The sequence below is a fragment of the Eptesicus fuscus genome, chromosome 18, assembly GCF_027574615.1.
Source record: "Eptesicus fuscus isolate TK198812 chromosome 18, DD_ASM_mEF_20220401, whole genome shotgun sequence".
Lineage (NCBI taxonomy): Eukaryota > Metazoa > Chordata > Mammalia > Chiroptera > Vespertilionidae > Eptesicus > Eptesicus fuscus.
The window spans coordinates 42,273,876-42,298,306 of NC_072490.1; the positions used below are offsets into that span (position 1 = coordinate 42,273,876).

The 24,431-nt window shown below is 45.6% G+C and overlaps 1 pseudogene; it reads right to left on the bottom strand.

Annotated features, from left to right (window-relative positions):
• Positions 1–364: 364 nt before the first annotated feature.
• LOC129147172 (transmembrane protein 250-like) lies at positions 365–23,135 on the bottom strand (annotated as a pseudogene).
• Positions 23,136–24,431: the final 1,296 nt, after the last annotated feature.

The following is a 24,431-nucleotide window of genomic DNA, read 5'->3' on the forward strand; positions in this document are numbered from 1 at the left end:
CTGGAGAATGGACGGGGGCACAGAGGCTCTCCACGTACAGACTGATGGGGCAGCCCCGCAGCACGACTTGGAAAAGTGCGGTTGGAACCACGGGAGGTGGCCAAGGGTGACTGCACGTTCAGGAGGGTCGGCGGGCGGGAGGGGGAACGTCCCGTGCACAGGAGGCGTCAGCGGGCGGAGGGCGCAGCGTCTGTGCACAGACGTGGCAGCCCGTCCCTCTCCTGAGCAGAGACCCAGCTACCGGACGGACGGACGGAGGGAGCGTGAAAGACCAGGGCCCTGACCTACCCTGTCAAGAAGAGGCTGGTCGCAGGCATGGGCCCCACTGGTCACAGTAACTCAGCCCGGCCCAGGCCCCAGGCACTCACTTGCACACGAAGACCACGAAGCGCCAGCCCAGGCCGCCCACCAGCAGCGGGTCACGTGGATGCCGTAGACCCGGAAGTCCCCGCGCCCTTGGCCCAGCAGCGGCGGCAGCAGCAGCAGCAGCACCCACAGCTTGAGCTGGACGCGCCGCAGGACGCACGCCCAGGTAGGAGCTGCACCAGCGCGGCCGGCTGTGAGGAGGCTGCGGCTGAAGTGGAGCAGGAAGCGGATGAAGCCATAGAGCCAGCGCGCCTGCCCGTACACTTCGAAGTGATACTAGGTGCGCGCCAGGCGGGAGGTGCAGAGGTGCCCGCAGGCCGCGTGCAGGCAGGCGGTGTGCGGGCTGGTGCTGTGCGGGCTGGTGCTGTGCGGGCTGGTGCTGTGCGGGCAGGCGGTGTGCGGGCTGGTGCTGTGCGGGCTGGTGCTGTGCGGGCTGGTGCTGTGCGGGCAGGCGGTGTGCGGGCAGGCGGTGTGCGGGCAGGCGGTGTGCAGGCTGATGCTGTGCGGGCAGGCGGTGTGCGGGCTGGTGGTGTGCAGGCAGGCGGCGTGCGGGCAGGCGGTGTGCGGGCTGGTGCTGTGCGGGCTGGTGCTGTGCGGGCAGGCGGTCTGCGGGCTGGTGCTGTGCGGGCAGGCGGTGTGCGGGCAGGCGGTGTGCAGGCTGGTGCTGTGCGGGCAGGCGGCGTGCGGGCAGGCGGTGTGCAGGCTGGTGCTGTGCGGACAGGCGGCGTGCGGGCAGGCGGTGTGCGGGCTGGCGGTGTGCGGGCAGGCGGTGTGCAGGCTGGTGCTGTGCGGGCAGGCGGTGTGCGGGCAGGCGGTGTGCGGGCAGGCGGTGTGCGGGCAGGCGGTGTGCGGGCTGGCGGTGTGCGGGCTGGTGCTGTGCGGGCAGGCGGTGTGCGGGCTGGCGGTGTGCGGGCAGGCGGTGTGCGGGCAGGCGGCGTGCGGGCTGGTGCTGTGCAGGCAGGCGGTGTGCGGGCTGGTGCTGTGCGGGCTGGTGATGTGCGGGCAGGCGGTGTGCGGGCTGGTGCTGTGCGGGCAGGCGGTGTGCGGGCCGGTGGCGTGCAGGCTGGTGCTGTGCGGGCAGGCGCTGTGCGGGCAGGCGGTGTGCGGGCTGGTGCTGTGCGTGAAGGCGGTGTGCGGGCTGGTGCTGTGCGGGCTGGTGCTGTGCCGGCAGGCGGTGTGCGGACAGGCGGTGTGCGGGCAGGCGGTGTGCGGGCAGGGGAAGGAGCACACCCACCTCGGGATGGGCACGACCTGCCTTGGGGTCTCGGTGCTAGCTAGCGGCAGAGGCGGCGTCCAGGCGGTGGTCAGCGTCACGGGCACTTAGGCCTGCGAGCCCGCAGTTGAGCCGCGGCGGAGGCTGGGCCATGCCTGGTAGGTGATGGCAGCCGCCGGCTGTGTGTCAGCAGGACCCAGGGCCCGCAGCCCCGGCCGAGGAGAGAAGCGGCAGCAAGTGGCTCTGGTTTACATAGTAACTGCCATGTGAAGCTTCCCTACACCTTCGACGTCTCGGCCTCGTGTTTGTCGCTGGCCTCTATGATTATTTTGAAAGGACAAAGGTCTGAAAGAATAAGAAAAGTTTTTCTTTTATGGGCGATACTGACATATTAAAAACCACTTGAAAAGACACGGGGAACCTTAAATGCATTTTACTAAGTAAAAGAAGCCAATCTGAAAAGGCCTCATACATGCTGTGTGATTCCAAGTATAGATGACTTTCTAGAAAAGGCAGAACTACGGAGATAGCAGAACCATCAGTGGTTGTCAGGGGCTGGTGGGGAGAGCGGGGAGGCTAAGATGAATAGGCCTTTAGGGCAGTGAAAATACTGTGTATGATACTATAAAAATAGGTCCATGTTATTGTTAATTAGTCCAAACCCACAGAATGTACAGCACCAGGAGTGAACCTGTGGGTTTTGGGTAATAATGATGTGTCTGTGTGGGTTCATCAACCTACATGAGTGTATCCCTTATGGAGGATGTTGGTAATGGGGGAGGCTATGTGTATTTGAGGGCTATGTGGGAATTCTTCCTACCTTCCACCCAATTTTGCTGTGAACCTAACACTATTCTGAAAAGGTCATTTTTATAATAATAATTAAAAATAAAACCAAACCCAACTTATTTCTTTTCCAACCTGAAATTGTCTATCTGTAGCACAGAACAGCTGGTAGGAAAGAAAAAGAAAAATGTATGGAAAACATAAAATTTGGCTTTCCAGGTCGAATAGGCAAACATTCATTTTAAGGGATAATGAAACTAGAAAGATTTATTATTTCTATTTATGAAGTTCCAACTCAGTAGAAATGAAAGATGTTGTTAGCCAAATTAAACTTCAATCAAGACGCAATAAATATATATTTTAAATTTAATATTTAAGTAGGTAATATTTAAGTAGGGTTCCAGAGTCAAAACTACACATCTGATATCCCCATTCTCTCTACCTTGTCTCCTTCCCTCTATAGGTAATCATTAAATTTTTTTTTTAGTTTTTGGATTATCCCCCCCCCTTTTTTTTAATATAAGCAAACAAGTATATTTTCTATTTCTTCCCTTCCCCTTTCTCACTAAGAGGTAACAATACATCCTGTTGATTGTGCCTTTCTTTAGTTTCCGTGGCATGGCACTCACTCCACTGTGTAGACACCACGGTTTATTCAGGCAGTGTCTTGATGATGATCGTTTGAGTTGTTTCCAGGCTTTTGCTATTATACTTAATGCTGCAATGTGTCACCATGAAGTTGCAGTAGATTTAAGGTGCAAGCTCTGAACATTCCTTGGCATCTGAATAAGTTTGTCCTTTCTTTGGCAAGGCAAGCCAGTAGCTATGGCTTACGTAACCTATCCAGGGCTGTTGGTGAAGAAATTTCGTTTGGACTACCTGTTGGTTTGAATCCCTTTGAAAGTGTTCACTTTTCTAAGCTCCTGAAATATTTTGGAAACAAGTCCTTGATAGTAAATGCCATTTCTTACTAACCCTTATATGTAAATATTGAATTGTTTAATGTCTTCCACCAAATTGTTTAACTATCTTTAATTAGTATTTCTGGGCGTTTTCTATTTCATTGCGACAACTCTGTGAACAGACTTTCACTTGTTCAAGTGTGGGAATTTGGGATCTAACAAAATTTACCAAGTCAAATGTCAGGTATTTGGAGTTTGACAGAGCCCTTAGATATATTTTGCAAAACTTTCAAATGTCTTGAGTCTTTTACAAACATTTATATTTTTCGCTTTGCACGCGTTATTTGTGTTTACTGAAGAAACATTAGGAAGTCCAGACCAGCAGAATGAAAAAAACTGCCTGTAATCCCAACCTCCAGAGATAACCAATGTTAGCATTTGGGTGCATATCCTTTTAGACTTTTTCAATGAACATAAACAGCCTCCCTCCCCTAACACACATGCACATGTAATTTCTCCCTCTCTTATTCTAGCGGGGAAGGGGAGGAGAGGGCACAAGTAGGTTTGTAGCTGTGAGTATGTAAAACATAGTTTATTCTTGTGTTATGTATTAATTATTGTAGTATTTTCCATATGAACAATTGTAAACCTATACTTGCCCCACCTTGTATATGTCTTTCAAGGGAAATCTCATCTTTTCTATTTATTAGAATTTATCCTTTCACTTTGCTGTTTGCCTTACACACCACATAGATGTTTTTTTTCTGTTTCCCCATCAAAGTTAACTCTTTGTATTCCTCTCTATATTGTTTATCTTAGGAGTGGAAAATCAAATTGTGTTTTTCTTTCTGGACACATAAACTGAAAGTCCCCAAGATTTGTTTTCCCTGGTTTTCTAAGTCCTTGACCTTCCCTCTGTGTGTTTGCCCAGGGTCAGTTTACTGACTCCTAAAGGGAGATAAGTATATGAGACAGGTGTCCTTGGAGAGGTTGGTTATGCAGAAATGAAAGCCAAGCAGATTCTCCCTCATCATTGTCCTGCTATTCAAAAGATTCGTTGGAAAAAACGAATTCTTGCAAGGGCTTTCTGTGGTCATGATTGTCTGTATCTTATTCTAACTACTAACACTGAATATCTAATTAAAACCCGGAAAGTTAGATATCTGCATGTTCTAGCATCATGTACCAGAAATAATATTTGATACTGAACTTGAAACTTTCTGTATGGATGAATTTTGACATTTTGCACACCAGGGTTGTGTGTAGGGGGTGCAGGAGGGGCATTTTCCCTGGCCATGGGTCATTGGGATCAAGGGCCACATTAAAGTAATTTTGTTATGCTTTGTCACTATTTTTTTAGGGAGACATATGAAAAAATAAAACTACCCAATTATTTATTTAACAAGAGGAAACAGAACACTTCTTTGATAATACGTTAAGATTTAATATATGCTTTTACGTCATGTTATAGTCCGTTAAACAGGGCAGTAAAAGGATGGTGAGATAGATGTAGACAGAAGTGGAGAGTAGACCAGGAAAAGTGAAGAGGACAGAGAAGAAGGGCAAAGGCTGGGAGACGTCCTCTAAACACCATCCCCCCAAAGCGGGACAGGAACACGGGCAGAGAAGAAGACGCTGCTTAACGTCGTTTGGACTCACGGACCACCAGTTGGCGACCGCTGGTTTTGAAGAGCACTTTGACAATGTCTATCAGATGTTTAAGTTCCTAACTCTTTAAACCAGCAGCAGTTTTCTGCAGTAACACTGCTTGGTATCTACACACAGAACTGCTCATGGACGTATGCAAGGATGTTTACTGCAGCACGTTTATAACAGCAAAAAACTATAGGCAATTTGAATGTTGAGCAGTAAGAAACTGGTTAAATAGATGAGAAGAGTTCATTCATTCAGTGGAATTCTAGGCAATCACTGAAAAGAATAAGGTTGATTTACACAGATATGTGATAAAGTGCAAGAACCATGTTTCACAACATGATGTATAGTACAAACCCAATTTTGTAAAAAAACAAAAGGATGTCAAAAACAGTCTAGATAGATACATGCTAAACTGCCAATAGTTTTGGATGGGAAAATTTGAATTGTTACAATGATATTTATTCATCTTTGAGAAGATGAAATAATTTGTGTGTCTGAATGCCCACAGATGAGATTTCACAATGGGATTGAGTTGTTCCGAGTTCCAGGAGAACCCAAACAAATTCAGTTTAGGACTGAGCCAAGTCTGCAGCTTTCTGTCTACCATTTCGAGTGGACACCACAGAGCCCAGACCTAGGTAATTCTGTGTGCGGATATTAACAGACAGTTTTTGTTAAAATTGTGGGATTTTTGGGTGAACCTCTGGAAGAAAGGAGATTTCCTCATTTATAATTTAGGGATAATAATCATCCTTGCTTTGAAAGCTTATTTAGAGGGTTAAATGTAGTAATATATAGAAAACCTCGTCAGGATTCATAAACGGACGCCACTATTGTTACTAATGTTTTAGAGAGATCCAGAATGAAATTCCAATTTTTTCTAGGCTTCATTTTATTTGTATAAGCTTCCTACCCATGTAGCATAGAAAGCAATTTGATATATGGAATTGGAGGTAGACAAAATCACATAAGAAATCATACTTGGTCATTACAGCTTATGTGCTGCATCTGTATGAAAAAGCATATTTTGTTCTTTTTTTTTCTCCTTTCTCATGGAGGCTCAAGTACTTATGTGACAATTTGTATTAGTCACTAAGGCGGCCCTGAACAGTATCTGCTCTTTTCCTGAATATAGACATTTAATTTTTAAATGCCTTACACCATTTTAGAACATTTAAATTTTTTTTAATGAAGCAACTTTTGACACATTAAGTTTATTCCAAGAGATGATATTAAGCCGTGTCATGTGCCTATTCTCTTGAGTAGATTTAATGTACTTCCACATTCTTAAAACGTTTTTATAATAGCTTCATAATTACGAGTGATGTTTTTGAAATGTGTTGCCTTCTCAAAAAAAGAATGACTCTGACTTGCAGTGTTCGTGTGAATTTTGCTAGTTCCTTAATGCATTAGCTTCAGCAGCTTGTGGGAAGAAAAAAGGTCAAGCTACACAAACAGCCAGGTCAGGGCAGAAGTGATGAAAGCCAGGCAGAGTCGACTCATGGTCATCATGCATGGCCAGGTGGAGGCTGCTGTTGCTGGTCATACTGGGAAATCATGACAAAACAAAACAGTATTAAATCAACACATGAAATGCACAGAGAAGATGGTAAAATATGGGTTCCATTTCTAATTTTTAAATTTTTTTTTGTGTTAATCATCACCCAAGGATATTTTTCCATTGATTTTTAGAGAGAGTGGAAGGGAGAGAGGGAGACAGAGAAATCATCAATGTGAGACATGAGAGAGACATATTGATTGGTTGCCTCCTGCATGCACCCCAACCCAGGCCAGGGATGAAGCCTGCAACTGAGGTATGTGCCTTTGACCAGAATTGAACCTGCAGACCCAATGCTCTATCTACTGAGCAAAATGAACGAGGGCAGTGGTCGGCAAACTGCAGCTCGCGATTCACATGCGGCTCTTTGGCCCCTTGAGTGTGGCTCTTCCACAAAATACCACGGCCTGGGCGAGTCTGTTTTGAAGAAGTGTCATTAGAAGAAGTTTAAGTTTAAAAATTTGGCTCTCAAAAGAAATTTCAATCGTTGTGCTGTTGATATTTGGCTCTGTTGACTAATGAGTTTGCCAACCACTGAACTAGGGCAATATGGGTTCCATTTTTAGATGCTTGTTTCCTTACCAGCTCTAGGGTCCTATTCCTGTCCCTGTGGGGCCCCACTTTAGTGTGTCACCTTAGTCCTCACCCCTGGCCAGGCTTCTGATTGGCCTGTTTGTGTGAATGTGGATGCCCTGCCTATTCATGAACTTGAGACATGCTCAGGGATAGGTGTGGCCCAGCAGGTGTTTGTGAGCGTTCTCACGATGCTGTCTGTGTCCTTCTGCAAGAGCCGCCAGCTCCTTCTCTCTTGTTTGTTGCCCCCTGAGGTGCCCTGGCAGCCTGAGGCTTGAAGCAGGCACCCTGATTTGCAGTTTCCAGGACAGCTCAGTTCCTCAGGCAGTGAAGGTCATGTCATAACTGACTAATTCATTCTCTTTTATTTAGAAAATTAGAGAAGTTTTTATTGAAGTAAAATACCTTACAACAGGACTTTTGATCTAATAAACTGTCTCTTAATCTTGTGTTTGCTAAATAATTAATGGCTCACTGCTCACACTATTCAATGATTACTAATGCCTCATTTGCATGTGAAATTAATATTCCATATGGTTGTTCCGACCATTTAAGCCTAAGCCAACAGGAAGAGGCATGTTGCTTTGAGCAGAAGTTTGGGTTGTAATCGAATGGACTATTGGCTCAGTATCAGTACTTTGGTGTTCTCATGGCCAGTGCTGGAGGCATGCAGTAGGGCAAATTTTTTATTTTGGGGTGGTTCCTTTGCAATAATAGACTTGTTCTCGGTATAAGGTCATGAAGATCATTTTATCATTCAACAAATATTTTTAAGATTCTTATTGTGTACATACCACTGTGCCCAGAGCACCAACCATTCTAATGGTTGTTAGCCAAGCAGTAAAAAAATAAAAATAAAAATTTTAACTCCACTTTAATATGGAATTGTTTTCTAGATCCCAAGCACAGACTATTGTCAATGTTTTAAAATCTCGGGTTGCTTGACATTTGTCAGCACTTTATAGTAAGCCACCTAACCGAAAGGTTTTTCCCTGAATCTTTGGTTCATCATCAGTTATGATTATCAATTATGACTAAGTTCATCATCAATATTCTGTTTATAAGCAAAGAATATTTTATAGGGAGTTCCAAAGCTCAATTTATTAATATAAGAATATGAAGATTAATATTTGTTCCTTACCATATTGCAGTGGACTTTCATAAATATTTTAAGAGTAGAATCTGACAGCTCGGGAAGTGTGTCAGAGAAACTCCAGCTTGAGTGTCCTGCCAATAGTGTCCTTAAATGATACTGCTATTATTTTCCTTCTTTTGGTGGTGCTATTGAGGAGGATACTTCTAGTTCAGATGTGGGCCATGTACTAAACAAGGTAGGCAATATTTTGTTAGGATAGTTGTAGGGTTAATTTTCCCTCTACCCTTCTGAGTTCTTGGCTGGGACCCCTGTAAACAAAAGACAAATTAATAAGAGAAAAACAAACATGTTTATTAACTAACATGTATAGCTCATGTATACATGGGAGATGCTCAGGGAAAATGAGCAATATAATTACATGGGTCCTTTAAAGTAGGAAAGGGAGGTGGAAGAGGAGGTCAGAGAGATGGCAGCATGAGCAAGACTTGGGCTGATTTGCTGGCTTTGAAGATGGAGGAAGGGGCCATAAGCCAAAGACTGTGAGTGGGCTCTAGAGACTGGCAAAAGGCAAGGAAATGGATTCTCCCCTAGAGCCTCTAAGGAATGCAGCCCATTGAAACCTATGTCAGACTTCTCATCTCTAGCACTGTAAGATGATAAACTTGTATTGTTTCAAGCCACTAAGTTTGTGGTAATTTGTTATAGCAGCAGTAAGAAATTAATACATGTCCCACGACTTCTCTAGAAGGATAGAGGCAAGAGGTTGGCATTTCCTGGAAGACTATGCATGGAAACTATAGAATTACATTATCTTCTTGTCAGTATCCTCCCAAATAGCCTCAAACATTCCCGGAGGAAAGACAGAAAGCTGTAAAAGTACATTTTCTGGGAAAATATAAAGATTCATATTTTCCATTCTATTCATAAATATGTTTGTCAATCTGTTGAGAAACTTGTGCAGAGTAATAGGAGAAGAAGAAAACAGAAAGCATCAATTTTATCAGAAATTCACATGACCTTGGAAGAACTAAGAGTTTATGGCTAAAATTTAACAAATATTCAGAGGAGTGATTTATGGATGCTTTTGGAACAGCTGAGGGTTGGGGGTGATATGCCAGAAAATGGCTTTTGTGTGTGATGCTTTATTTGATTAGGGGAAAAAAGAAATTAGGATTGTGGATACTGTGTGCAACCTCTCTATCTTGAATCTAGGTAGGGTGTAGCCAAGGTGAATAGCAAAGTTCCTAGTTTCTAAGGAAGACTATGTATTTCAAAATACATAGTCTTTACAAATTATGAATTACAAAACTATCTTTGCGTTAATGTATGACTGTAAAGTCTATAAATAAATATATAAATTGATGAGAACATATATGAGAAATATACACATTTATATTTCAGTTCATTGAAAAGATTCTCAAAGAATATAAAATACAACCAAGTTGTTATCCTATTTAATAAAAGCCCAGCAACCGAATGGCGGAACAACCAGAACAACCACTCGATCAGTCGCTATGATGTGCACTTACCACCAGCGGGGCAGATGCTCAACACAGGAGCTGCCCCCTGATGGTCAGTGTGCTCCCACAGTGGGAGCACCACTTGGCTGAGCAGAATGAGCTGTGCTCCCACTCCAGGCTGATTCCCACAGGCCACACCTCCCACCAGTGCATGAATCCCGTGTACCGGGCCTCTAGTTTAGAATAACCAGCAGCTGGGACATATAGAAAAAGATAAGAATTTGGCTCAAAATAGAAAACTGTTGAAGACTGCTCAATGAACAGCCTCCAAGATCACCAATGGTAGATACCCAACTTGACTTATTTTAACAATCATGGATCTTTTATCAAATTTCTACAGATAAGCATCCTTTTCTATGTGCTAACATTCTGCATTGAACAGAACTAGACTTTCAAAGCTCTGTTCTGTTAATGTTAACCTGTGCCACCTGTCATTATTCTCCTCCCTTCTTTCTACCCTAGTTACCAGAAGCCAGATTCTGCTCAAGAGCATTATATTTTAATCATTAGTAGCTGCTTTACAATAATGATGACAAAAGTTAGCTAATAATTCTGTTTATTTATTTTCACTCCCACAAAAAGGATTTAATGTGGGTTGCAAAAACATATGCAATACAACAAGGTAAAACAAAGATGAGCAAAGTGAGGAAATTAGGGCCAATGGAAAATAAAGGTGAGAAAAAATAAGAAACTGGGAGTACAAAATGTGCTCCCCGAGGCTCTGAGCCTTATCAGGAGTGGACCCCAAATTTGTCCCTGGCTGTCTAGCAATCAGCTCAAAGGGGAGAAAATAATCAGTCTCATGAGTCACAGGTCAGTTGATTAGAAATAGCACAATAATTCCTGGAACTTCCCAGAGAGAAATTTCTCCCGTAAAGAGGACCCCTGTAATTGGGAGAGCAGAGTCCTCAGTAGCACCTTCCTGGAAGAAAAGAACAGACTCCTCGGGGCTGAGTCTTGTCGCATCCTTCAGTATGGGCCTGCCACACCAAACACCAGCAGAATCCAGCAAAAACCCTCGACAGATGATCACAGGGATGTATATTAGGTTCTCTATGCATTGCTGGTTTGACCAAGGCTTAGGTTGTCTAGAACAGTGGTCGGCAAACTGCGGCTCGCGAGCCACATGCGGCTCTTTGGCCCCTTGAGTTTTAGCCAAGGCCAGCTTAGGAGTACCCTAATTAAGTTAATAACAATGTACCTACCTATATAGTTTAAGTTTAAAAAATTTGGCTCTCAAAAGAAATTTTAATCGTTGTACTGTTGATATTTGGCTCTGTTGACTAATGAGTTTGCCGACCACTGGTCTAGAGGAACGGATGGGTGAGCAATCCTCTATAAACACTTTCTTCTCAGCTGATCTCTGCAAAAGTTAAATGTGTGTGTGTCCTTCCTGGAGCTTTAGTGAAAGGGTGAGCAGCTGAAGGCATTTTCAGAGAGCTCAGGGCCTGGGATCGAGCTTCTGGCTATCTTTTTGTGTTTGGAGCTCTCAAAGGAGAACCCTTCAGGCCCAGCAGAGGTGCTGGGAGGAAGTAAGGTGTGTGGCCTGTGTGATGTGTTACAAGGGGTGGGGGTGTGGGGGGGCAGAGTCGTGGTGCTCTTGGGTCTCAGGTTTTTCCCGGGTGGGGACAGTCCTCGCCCAGCACATGCAGTTTACCCTATTGCCTTCAATGGTGCCAGGTCTGGTGAGTCAGTGGGCAGAGCAAATTCCCCTCTGTGAGCTGAGGACCCAGAGTGGTGCCTAAGAGCCCGGTTGGCTGGGGCCCTGAGCCATCAGTGATGTCTTCATTCAGGCTTCCTCCCACGTGCAGGCCGCTTGTGAGGCCCCTGGTGTTCATCTGGCTTCCTGATCCGTTGTAAACAAAGATCGCCAATGCCGTCCTCCTGCAGCGCAGCACCTGCCTCTCAAAACTCCCGAGGCCTCAGTGGGGTGTGGGAACCTCTCCAGGCCCCAGCAGTGGGCCACTCACATTTCCCCAGCACATCGTCCTAGTACACTTTTGGCAGAAAGGGGAAATAATGAACATGTGTCTTTCCAAGAATACTCCAATTCATTCTCCACACTACAGTTGCTGTGATCTTTCTAAAACATAAATCTCATTATGTCACCCTGGTGAAAACCCATCCATAGCTTCCCCGGGCCCTTCAGGGTAAAGCTGCAGGCTTGTAGTATGGCTAACCAGATGCTCAGCTGATCTCTATAGCCCTCCCCTCCCCTCTTCTCCTTCTGCCCTCCCAGCCCTCCGCTCCCTTCTTCTTTTTCTTCCCTCCCCTCCCTTCCCCTCCCCTCCCCTCCTCTCTACTGCTCTCAGTGGTCCACACTCTTCAGTTCCTTGAACTTCCATATTCTCTTTCTTTCCCCAGGCCCAGACACCTGCTTTTCCATCTTCTTGGAAAACTATTTTTACCCTTTATCCATTAGGCTGGCCTACGCCTACTTATGTGGGACAGGACAAAAGTAGGTTTACAGTTGTTCATACAGAAAATAATACAGTAATTAATAAATAATAAAACAAGAATAAACTCTGTGTTTCACATATTCACAACATAAACCCACTTGTGTCCACCCTGTATTTTAGGGTATAGCCCAGAAATTAATCCCTCCGGGCACTGGTCCTAGAGGTGCCTCTGCTGGGGACTCCACAGCACCCTTTGCTGTCTCCAATGGTAGCACTGGGTTAGTCAGGAAAATGCCAGCTGCTGAGACAGATCCCAGCATTTTAGTGGCTAATGCAACAGAATCTTCCTTCTCCCTCAGCTAAGCATCTAGTGCAGTTGCTCTGACTGTTAGACTTTTCTCTCCAGGGTGACCAAGGCCCAAACTCTTTCCATATTGTGGCTCTGCCATCCTCCAGGGCAGGAGGGGGACAGTAGCTGACAGGCACATCTGTCCCTTATTGTCCTGACATGGAGGCATCCTGCATCCCTTCTGCTCCCATCCCACTGGCATGAATATGTGCTGCCTAATGGCCAGGGGCAGCCGCCATCCAGTGACAGTGTTGTACTGTGGAAAGAGGGTCCTACAAGCTCCCGAAGTGCCTCATTTTAACTGTCTGTGATCCAACTAGACTCTGTAAGTTTGATGAGGGGAAAGAAGGTGATGTCACTGCTCACGGTTACATCCCTTTGCCAGTACCATGCCTGGTCCTGGGATGCAGAGATTGCCCCATGAGTCAGAGCCCTCAGTGCTGGCCAGTGGGAGGGAGTGGGTCACTAGACTGTGGTCCTCTTGAAGCCCCGCCCCCACGTGTGAGTGCTGGGAGGAGACAGCCTGCAAGCACACAGGGCTTCCTCCCTGCTGCTGGCAGGCAAGCCCCCTGCAAGGCGTCACTTCCCTCCACGGAAAGGCATTCATTGCGGAACAGAGAGGTTCCGTAACCACAGGTGCCCAGAAAGGCACGGACCTCCTCGTGGATGATGAGGCCTCCTGATTAAAGACTTGTGTGTGGCACTTTGTGGGGCAGAGAGAACTGGCACCGCAGCTCCACAGCACATCTGGCGCCTGCCTCTGCGTCCCAGGAGATGGGTGTTGAATGCATTTCCCCCTCTTTATAAGCCAGCTACGTCTTTAAAGTGTCTCTTCACAGTCAATGTGTGTGTGTGTGTGTGTGTGTGTGTGTGTGTGTGTGTGTGTGTGTGTTGGTGTGAGCGTATAATAGTGAGAAGGCAATCATGGATCAGATTGTCTGGGGAGAAAAGAAGGAATGAATAGACATGATGTGGAATTGACTTATGAAATTGGGGAAATATTCATGATCTGAAGCCGTGTGTTCTAGCTCTGAAAAGCCTGAGGTAAGATAGTCGTGCTTTGACTTGTGAAATTGGGGCCTTCTGCTTTACAGTTTGAGGCCCCCAAAGTGACCCAAGGTAATGATACAAATGAATACACTCGTGTCCCATCCCCACAGTCCTATGTTGGGAGGAAGCCTGTACTCCTCTCCCCAAGGCCCCTTTCTTCTGATAAGTCCAAGAGCCCAGGGGGTCCGTACACATTGCCTCTGGTGTCACGGCAGGAAACAGGGAGTCCTGTGGGCCTGGGCAGCCCCCTGCCTATTGCAGGGCCTGGTGCAGGCTGAGGGGCAAGTTGCTATCTCTGGTCTTGCTGGCTTCCTTGGGGTTTGGGGGAAGGAGGAAGCCTCCCTTCTCCCTTGCCAGTGGTCCACTCAGCTGTGGGCACTGCAGGCCAGCAGCAGGTGGTCAGGTTACAGCCCTCTAGTGAGATGATTGAGCTCCTGGAGGTGAAATGTCCATCTCCACGAGAGCCAGGGCAGGGCAGAACGGCCTTGTTTGAGACCCATGCTGCTTATGGTTCAAGAACCAGTCCTGGGCCTGGTTCTGTGGACCCTCAGGGTCAAGCTGATGGTAATCTCACTATCTCTCCCAGCCCACAGCTCTGGTTATGGCCACTCCAGGCCTAAATAGGTGCCTATGACTTTGAATCTCAAAAATGATGTTCATGGTTTTTTCCTCTCGGAGGACCCAGGATATCCCACCCCTTCCCAGGGACTTCCTCTGAACCATGGATTCCTACATGCCTTACCACAAATAATAATCACGGACATTTATGGGTGCTTACCATGTATAGGCATGGTTTTAAGTCTTTTATATGGATTAGCTCATTTAATCTTCACATACACTCAATAAAGTAGGCCTTTATATCATCCTCATTTTATGTAAGAGGAAATTAAAGTATAGACAAAGTAATTGACCCAAATTATACAGTGTCCATGCCTGGCTCTTAGCCTGCTCCTTGCTACTTCATTTATACAAGAGTCGAGTCTTCTCAGAATCCAGGTGGGCTCCAAGGCCACTGGACTTTACTGCTGTCATTATGAAAAATGTAAACAATGAAAAAGTTTAAAAACTATGAAGTAAATCTCGCCACCCCCCACATAATCATGCCTTATTGGAGGTGCGTCCTTTCAAACCTTTTTCCAGCTTTACAAACATACCCGTGTGCTTCTACAAAACCGGAATCATTTCTGCAAAATAAGGAGTGAAATAGGGGGCAGTGTGTTTTGCAGAAAAATATTTTTGCAAGAAAGTTCAATCTCTCTGGCCTGGGCACCTCACTGTGTCTATAATTCAGAGAGGTTTTCACTGACCACCTTAGTGAAAGTAGCACCCCTGCTATAGACCATTAGTTTTGACCCCCCCAAAAAATTTATGTGTTGAAATCCTAATCTGCAAGGTAATAGTAATAGGAGGTGGGGCCTTTGGGAGGTGATTAGGTCATGAGAGGGGAGCCCTCAGTAATGGGGTTAGTGTATTATAAAAGAGGCCTGAGAGAGGTCCCTCACCTCCACCCCCTTCCACTATGTGTGGGTGCAAGACAGCTGTCTATGAACCAGAAACCCAGTCCTCCCTGGACGTGGAATAAGCCTTGCGTTTTGATCTTGAACTTCCCAGCCTCTAGAACTACGAGGGATAAATCTTGTTAAGCCACCCAGCCTGTGGTATTTCTGGCAGCCCAGAAGGAAATAAGACTTCCCTGTACATCTTTACTCTCAAGACCCTCTGTGCTTCCTTCCTTGTATTGTATTGGTTTGGTTTTGAAAAGAATGTGAGTACCAACAGATTAATTCCCTTTGACACCCTGGGGTGGCTAATTAGCATATGAAGAGTCCTAATCTGAATCAACCCTTTAGGCCTGGTTAATAAGCATAGGAAGATCAGATGTAATTTTTTTATTTTGTTAATTCTCACCCAAAGAAATTTTTTCCATTGACTTTTAGAGAGACTGGAGGGGAGGAAGGAAGGGAAAGAGGGAGAGAGAGAGAGACAGAGAGAGAGAGAGAGAGATTTATGTGAGAGAGACACATGGATTTGTTGCCCACTGGGGCCAGAAACCAACCTGCAACCTAGGTACCTGCCCTTGACTTGGAATCCAACCCGAGACCCTTTGGTGCATGGGGCTGATGCTCTTACAATTGAGCCACACTGGCCAGGGCTAGAGGTAATTTTTGGCTGTTGAAATTTGTGGTGGTTTGGGTATGCAGGATGGGCTACATAATTTGCTGGGTTCAGTGAAAAATGAAAATATGGTTGCTTGCTCAAACAGCAGGAAAAGTGTTGTTAAAAATGCTAAGTTATGCCCAGCAGATATAACTCAGTGGTTGATCATTGACCCATGAACCAAGAGGTCACTGGTTTGACCCCTGTTGAGGCACATGCCCAGGTTGTAGGCTCCATCCCCAGTAGGGGGTGTGCAGTAGGTAGTTGATTGATGATGTTTCTCTCACAGATGTTTCTATCTCTCTATCCCTCTCCCATCCTCTCTCTCTAAAAATCAACAAAAGCATTTTTAAAAAAAGATACTAAGACAAAACACTTTTTCCTTACTTCCGTGGCCTCTCCCTTGACCTGTGATAGCATTTTAGAAATGCCTTATTTAATTCCATACTCACTCAACCACAGGAACACATATGGAGGAGTGCAAATCCTCATAGGCACTCATGGGGGCTGAGAGGTCCTCCTCTGTGACTCATTTGCTCACAGGATCAGTAGTAGGCAGTTAGATAAGCCTGAGCAGAACAAGGACAGTGGGCCAGGTACCGAATGTCACCAGGTTGGAAAGCCCCAGGTGCCTGGCAACAGACAATTGTAGGGTGAGACCTCCCCCACAAGGTAACCTTTTCTCCCATAGCATATTGCTGGTCATGTAGACCCCCTTGAAGGAGGAACAAGGGGGCTAGAGAATAGCTTCATAAGACTCCCATACAAGCCTTTGCAGGAACACTCCCTTAAGCATTAAGCCCTAGAGATAACACCCAGGCTTCAGTTGTGTTTCAGCCTCAGGCCCAGAAAAGCAACAAGGCCAAGCAGGGCATTAGGACCAGCTTTGATGACTAATGACCTCTTGCCTGGCACTGACCAATCTGTGGAGACCATGACCTTGAAAGGACACACCTGGAAAGCTGATGAATGTTCTATTGAGGTCTTCCCCTGGGACCTCCCCTAAAATCCTGACCTTAAAAGTCCTTTAGGTGTGTCTCTTTGCCTTCTTTCTCCTAAGCTCCAAGGGCCCTTCTTTTGCCTCTGTAACTTGTTTCCTGAGCCCACACAACCCAGCTGGCTCACTTCTCCCACAGCTACTTCTTCTACCTCTGTGACTTTCTAAATAAACTTTTTTTTGTATTTGAGTCTTGGCTTTGAATTCTTTCTTAGCCACAATACAAGTACCCAGGTTGCTGAACCAAAGTTCAGTCACTGATTACAATTTGGTGCTGTTTCACTGCTAACAGATTCACTGACTTCCAGGTTCCCTTTCTTCCAACCTCTGTGCCCAGATCTCCTCATCACCCACAGTGAGTGGGGCAGCTTCTGACTTGGAGGTGCTAGGGACCTGAATGGGTTGAGAGAGAAGCTTGCTCGTGCTAAGTCACCAGCTGTGGCACTGCCAATTTGGGATAGGGACAGTCACCTCTGTTCCCCACCCAGAAACAGTGCAGCACAACTGTGCCAACCTGATAATTGCCACACTCATGCCCTGGTCCCCATTGGGGACAAAGGGTAGCAGCAGTCTGGGGTGGAGCAAGGTGGGGTATGGATGGGGGTGACTAGTAGGGTCTAGGACACCAGGGGGGGAAGGAAACAGACATTATGTATATTAACACATTGTGGGTAGATCATGAGCATTCTCCTGTTTTCATATTACACAGTGTTTTACATAAATATTAAAGGCACGCCTTAAAATTAAATACCCATTGCATTTTGAAGTTATTTATTGCATGTTCTTACAAGCTAATATCTTTTTAAAGTATGGTACTTTGTAAAATGTTTTTTTGTACTCGTTCAATAGAAACTTACCTGGCCACTGGGTAAAACTAGCAATAAAACTACTGGTGCTCAGTGTGTTAAGATACCAGTACAGCTCCTGGCACATGGTAGGAAATCTGTATACAAAGCAGCTAATATCATCTGAAAGGCAGAAGAGAGAATATTAAGTGACATTTGATTTTGTATTTTTCATTAGTTTCTTTTTTGCTCCCTTTATACTAATGTTAGTAGAATAAATAGGGAGCAGGCAAATAACCCTAAAATATCTGTGACTTAAGACCAGGTCTTTTCCTTCCTTCTCCTACACGTCCCTGTATGTGGACTGGGACTCTGCTCGGTATCACCATTATTCTCCCTGAGACTCAGGCCCATGGGACTTTGCTGTGGCTGTGGCAGAGGGAGCACTGGGGTCTCCTCTCAGCCACTAAACACTTGGCCTAACAGTGACACACAGCATTTCTGCTCTTGCCTCGTTGGCCAGAACTGGTCATGTGTTTCTGCCCAACTGCTGAGGATTAGGAAGTATAATCTTACCTTGTGCTTAGAAGGTGGAGAGCCAGAATATTCGGTGACGAGTATGGAGTATTAATAGCCACCATTTATTGAGCAATTCTGCTATAGATTGAATGTCTGTGTCCCCCCACCCACCCAATTCATATATGGAAACCTAACCTCCAAGGGGATGGTTGTAGGAGGTGGGGCCTTTGGGAGGCAGTTAGGTCATTAGGTACTAGGGTGCAGCCCTCAGTATCCTATCTAATAAGAGAGTAATATGCAAATTGACCATCACTCCAACACACAAGATGGCTGTCCCCATGTGGTCAAAGATGGCTGCCCCCATGTCGACACAAGATGGCTGCCACAAGCTGGCCAGCAGGGGAGGGCAGTTGGGAGGGACCAGGCCTGCAAGGGAGGGCAGTTGTGGGCAATCAGGCCAGCAGGAGGGCAGTTGTGGGCGATCAGGCCAGCAGGGGAGGTACCAGGCCTGCAAGGGAGGGCAGTTGGGGGCGATCAGGCCAGCAGGGGAGGGCAGTTGTGGGTGACTGGGCCTGCAGGGAAGGGCAGTTGGGGGGAGGACCCAGGCCTGCAGGGGAGAGCAGTTGGGGGGGACCAGGCCTGCAGGGGAGGGCAGTTAGGGGCAAACAGGCTGGCAGGGGAGCAGTTAGGTATCAATCAGGCTGGCAGGGAGTGGTTAGGGGGTGATCAGGCTGGCAGGCAGAAGCGGTTAGGGACAATCAGGAAGGCAGGTGAGCAGTTGGGAGCCAGCAGTCCTGGATTGTGAGAGGGATGTCCGACTGCCCGGTGGGATCAGGCCTAAACGGGCAGTTGGACATCCCTCGAGGGGTCCCAGATTGGAGAGCTAGAGGATTGGCTGAGGGACACCCCCCACCCCGTGCACGAATTTCATGCACCGGGCCTCTAGTGGGATTATAAAAGAGCGTCCTTCGAAAAGAGACCCCAGTGGGCTTTCTACCCCCTCTTGCCATTTGAGGACTCTGAGAAAATAGCTGTCTATGAACCAGAAGCAGGTTCCCACCAGACAGTGAATCAGCTGGTGCCTTGATCTCGGGCTTCCCAGCCTCCAGAACTGTGAGAAATAAATGTTTGTTGCTTAAGCCACTCAGTCTGTAGTACGTTATAGCAGCCTGAACAGACTAAGACAGCCTCTTCTGTGGCAGGCACTGTGTGTGCAATGTAGTTACACACACAGAACCACAGGTTCCCCATGAGTCCCTGCATTTATTGCACGTCTGAGAAGGGTGTTACTGTTGCACCATTTCTTGGGCTCCGCATGCCAGTAGAAGGAAGCGTGTGCTCCGTAAGGCACTGTATCAAGCCAGGAACTGCTCTCCTCACTTTGCCCAGTCCCATCTGGAGGAGGGCAGAGCTTCTGTGCTGGTGTCTGGCTCCAGGGGCTTACATCTCAAGGGTAACTCGTCTCTAGTTGTACTCTCCCCCGCCCGTGAGATGTCCCAGGGAACCCTAAAATGCTAGAAGGCTGGAGTCTGAGACCATTAGCTTCCTGGTCACTGGTCCTTAAGACCGTAGGAAGGGTCACTGGCTCCCTCTGAAAACAGATTTTGGGTTTGAATAGTTCTCTGGAGGTGTAATGGGAGAACTCCCTGTGCTGGGAACACGGTGTGGTTGACAGCTCTCTCACAGGCACCCGGGAGGGACGGAGGCAGCCAGGAGTGGCACATGCTTTGCTCTAGGTCACTGAACCAGTCAGGGCCAGAGCTGGCACGAAGAGGGCAGGCAAGGCCCTGAGCCTTCAGACTGAGCTTGCCTCTTCCCTCCTTCTATAGCCTCTTCTAATGGTGTATTTTTAAAAAAAATATATATTTTTATTGATTTCAGAGAGGAAGGAAGAGGGAGAGAGAGACAGAAACCTCAATGATGAGAGAGAATCATGGATCGGCTGCCTCCTGCATGCCCCGCACTCTGGATTGAGCCTGCAACCCAGGCATGTGCCCTGACTGGGAATCGAACTGTGACCTCCTGTTCATAGGTCGACGCTCAGCCATTGAGCAACACTGGCCAGGCTAATGGTATATTTTTAAATGCAGCCAGGGAAGCTCCCAAGCGAAAATTCCTTCTCTTAAAGTTTACCATGTTCCCCCACACATGGTCATTTTGGCTCCTTAGGATGTAATACAATTGTGACCTACTTTTTGAAAAAAGAGTACACTATTTAAGTGTCAAAATTTACAAAAGAATTAAATTAGGGCTTGATTTTAAAAAGACTCATTACAGCTTTCTTTCAACAGAAAGGTACCTTGGAGGCATTTCAAATGATTTGGTTTACAAACACTTCAGGGAAATAGGTGCAGAGAGGAAGGTAGAGGAGTGTGATTTGTGTGGGCATCCCATGTGTGCTGCTCCTAAACCTCGTACACATTTCTGTGATTTGAGCCGCCTTACTCTGTATGTTGTGATCATTTGTTTTCATGTCTATTACTACTATTGTTGCCGTGCCGCTTGCTGGCAGGGAGCACATCTTTATCATCTGTGTATCTCCAGCATCCAGCAGAGTCACTGACAGCTGGAGGCATGTCTTATTTCCTTCCCATCCTTGGCACCTGGTTCAGGGACTGGTTTTCGGGGGCACTCAGAAAATGTTCCATGAATTGCAGTAGCTATATATGTTTCCCACTTTGGAAACAGCGTGGATTTTTGCGCTTATAAAAATCCTTGCATTAGTACAGTTCATTAAAACAATTACTTCATGTTCCTGGCTGAGGGCCATCTGGAGAAGCTGGCTTCCCACGGATGAGCTCATTTTTCGGTGCCGATCAGGTGCCAGGCACTGAGCTAGTGGCTGGGGATACTGTGAGCAAGGCAGGTGGGGTTGTGCCTCATGTGGAGCTTACAGTCAAGGGGCAAAAGAGAAGAAGAAGAAATGATAACAGTGAGTAGGTGCTGATGGGGTGGAGCACAGGGCAGGAGCAGAACTGAGGTCTGAGCTGAGACACGAAGGACAAGGAGGAGTTAATCAGGCAATGCGGTGGGCAGGGGTCTAGGATAAGGAACTGAACGTGTGGCAGAGCCAGAGTTCAGAGAGGAAGGCATAGAATGGGGAGAGGCGGTGGCAGAGGTTGGCCGGGGAAAGTTGGGAGAGACCCTGATAACGTGTGGAGGAGTTTCCAGTGAATTCAAAGGAGGGGGAGGGGAACATGAAAGGCGGTCTGGCTGCATCAGGGAAGATGAATCGAAGAGACCAACACAAGGGTCAGTTTGGATTCTTAATATCCAAGGGAGCATTTTATAGTGGAAATAAATGAAGATCAACCAAATGCGAAGGAGCAAAGACTGTTTACTCAGCCCTTGCTGTACTAGGGAGTCAGCCACCATCACTTGGTTTTGGCGAAGACTCACAGGCAAGCGGAGGAGTGGGAAGGCTTTACTATGGGAAAGGGGGAGGCTTCAGTGTGCCCTGAGCGGTGACAGTGGGCATGAGGAAGCTGTTCGCAGACTAACTGGAAGCCGGGCGCCCAGGGTGATTGATTATTAAAGGAGCGTATTTGGCTTGTTCTAGTTGGTCCTACTTTGGAAGGGGGGACAAGATTTAGAAAAGCTGTCAGTGGCTCATCAAGTCCTGGCCATTTTGGGTCCATTGTTACAGAAGTTATTGTTGCCTCCTGGGCTATTACTAGAGATAGCAGCCAGGCCTCCAGTCGGTCTGACATGCAGCAGGCTGGCTTCCTGGCCTGGTTACTGTAGATAAGGGCTGGTTCCTGGGCAGGCAGCTGCAAGTGGTGGGTCAGAGCTCTATTTTTGTATGTGGCCTGGCCACTGCCTGTACAGTCAGTCTCTCATGATCATCAAGGACAACTAGTTACAGTGGCTGGTATTTAAATCAGAGTTGAAGGTAAGAGCAATCACTTTCATTAATGTGTATTAAATTCCCCTCGACAATGATCCCTAATTATACAATTAGACAATTAAATGATCTTAGACACATCATACCACATTTAGAGATTTATTTACTATATCTGACTTTCCCCCAAGCACTTCAAATACTTGGGAAGACTTATAACCCTAACAGGCAACAACTTCCTAGATATTGAAGCATTTTTTTTTTTGCAAATATAATAAAATCTTAAATGTTGCAAACCATATTCTTTTTTTAAAAAATTGAGGTATAATTGATGTATAACATTATATTAATTTTGGATGTACAACATAACAATTTGATATTTGTATATCTTTTGAACATTCCCCAAACCTTTATCAACCTGATCAAATTTTAATACACTTTTAAAAACTACCAAATCTGAAATAAACCACAGGTTCACCAATATGCCATGTTAACCACTGCGTTTTACATTATAATGATACACAGAGTATCCTAAAGATTGCAAAACTTAGTCCTCTAATTAGCAGTATTACATTACAGGTGTAAGGTGTTTTTTTTTTTTTTAACCATCTCAGTTTGTAGAACCAGTTACCCAAGAAAGAGGAGCAGTTTTGCCACCTCAGGCACTTGGTGAAAAATTTAGGACCACAGTATTTTACTTACCAATTATATTTGAGACCGAGACCTGGGTCCTGGTACTACATACCTCCTGGATGATTCTACCCGTGCCACCAGGGAATATGCTGAGCCCTTTGTCTGAGGCAGGTTCTGTCTTTTATTGTGGGTGATGACTTCCAAGCCCATACCTTTCACTGGGATTTATTGCAACTCAGTGCCTTCCACTTCTCTTGGGCGTCTTTCACCATTGCCCAGGACCTGTCTTAACTTCCTTCAACTCTGACCACCTGTGCTAGCGGCTAATTTCTCACCACTTGATTGGATTAAATTAATATCTTTTCCTTCTCATGGATTCTGAATTCCTTATATACTTTGCTTGCCAACCTCTCAGGTTAGGGAGGCTGTCAAGGTCAGAGGCCTGGATGTGTGAATGGAGACCATATCAGAGCTACTTAGGGCAGAGTTACAGGGGAGATTTAGTGACTGATTAGATGCGGGGGAGAGGAAGGAGAAATAGGAGCAAGGGGCCACTGCTTTTCTTTAAAAACCTCCCTACAGAGAATCACTTTTACATTTTTAAGCAGGCTTAAAAAATTACCTTTTATACCAATAAAAACATGGCTGTGTTGCTACTTGTTCATTTTTCTCTTTTCGGCTTTATCTATTGACTTCCCACTATGGAAGACGAGGATTTGACTTACCTTTCCCCATCCTTACCACACATACTTCCCACCTCCCAGGATAATTTATCGTAATTTTAGTTACATCAATATTTAGTGTTTATGACTCTCTACGTTATTCAGAGCTTAACCATGTAGAAAATGATAATTACTTTTTCTTTCCTGCACAATTTTGTTTTCTCTCAAGTAAATAATTGTCTTTTTAAATAATTTTCTGTGTATTTATTTCTGATTCAACCCATTGTCTAAATTAGTGCTTCTCAAAGTACTTGTGATAACCAGCTTTAAAAAAAATTTTTTCTAATCTGCTGCAGATACTTTTACCAAATATAATAAAAATACATTTCTAGAACAGTTCATGGGTAGCAGCAGTGGACTGACCATACTTTGGGTAGCACTGTCAGAACTCCTGTTAATACACCTAAATACATTGAGTATCCTGTCAGTTTTGTCTTCTTGGAGAAGCCTGTCTGGAGCCTTCTGACATGTCACTGTGGGTTGGTTGCCTTCTGTATACCAGGAATAGAGCTGTTTCACGGGTCTGGGTTCTCCTTCTTCACCTCAGGTTTTTTGTTGTTGTTGTTGTGGTTTTGCCTCCCTCTTATTCTGGTTTCCATGCCATCTCATTTTTTTATTTTATTTACTCCCTTGTTTTTATGGAGCATATCCTCTAATAGCTTCCTGGAAAAGGATGTGTGGAAAAAAAGTCTTTTGAGACCCCGAATGTCAAAAATGGAAATGTCCTCATTTTATTCTCTTGACTGCTTATTTGGCTGAGTATAGAATTCTTGGTTGGAACTCATTTTTCTTCAGATAGCTTTCTTGTCTTCTAGCTTCCAGTGCTGTTGTTGACATGTCTAAGACCATTCTGGTTCCAGAACCTTTTTTTATGACCTGCTTATTTATTTATTTATTTATTTATTTATTTATTTATTTATTTATTTTTGAAGCTTATAAGCTTTTCCCTTTGATCCCAATAGTCTGATATTTCACATGATGTGGATTTATTTTCTTTCATATGCTGGGTACCTAATGAGCCCTTTTAGTTCTAAGAAATGTTCTTGAGTGGTTTATTTTACTATCCTTCATTCATTTTCTTTTCCTGTAGTCATAAATACTGTAATTTGGATGTTGGATCTGCTGGATAGGTCTCTCATATGAGGATTTTTCAAGAAAATGAACTTGGTTTTCTGCTTTCTCCTCTGCTGACCAAGGAATCTGTATTCTCTAGACTGCTAAACTACCTGCTATTCTAGCTTTCAAAATCCGTCTTATAGTGATTTTAGTGAGGTCTTAAAAGAGAACTAAAATAGATAAGTGTGTTCAA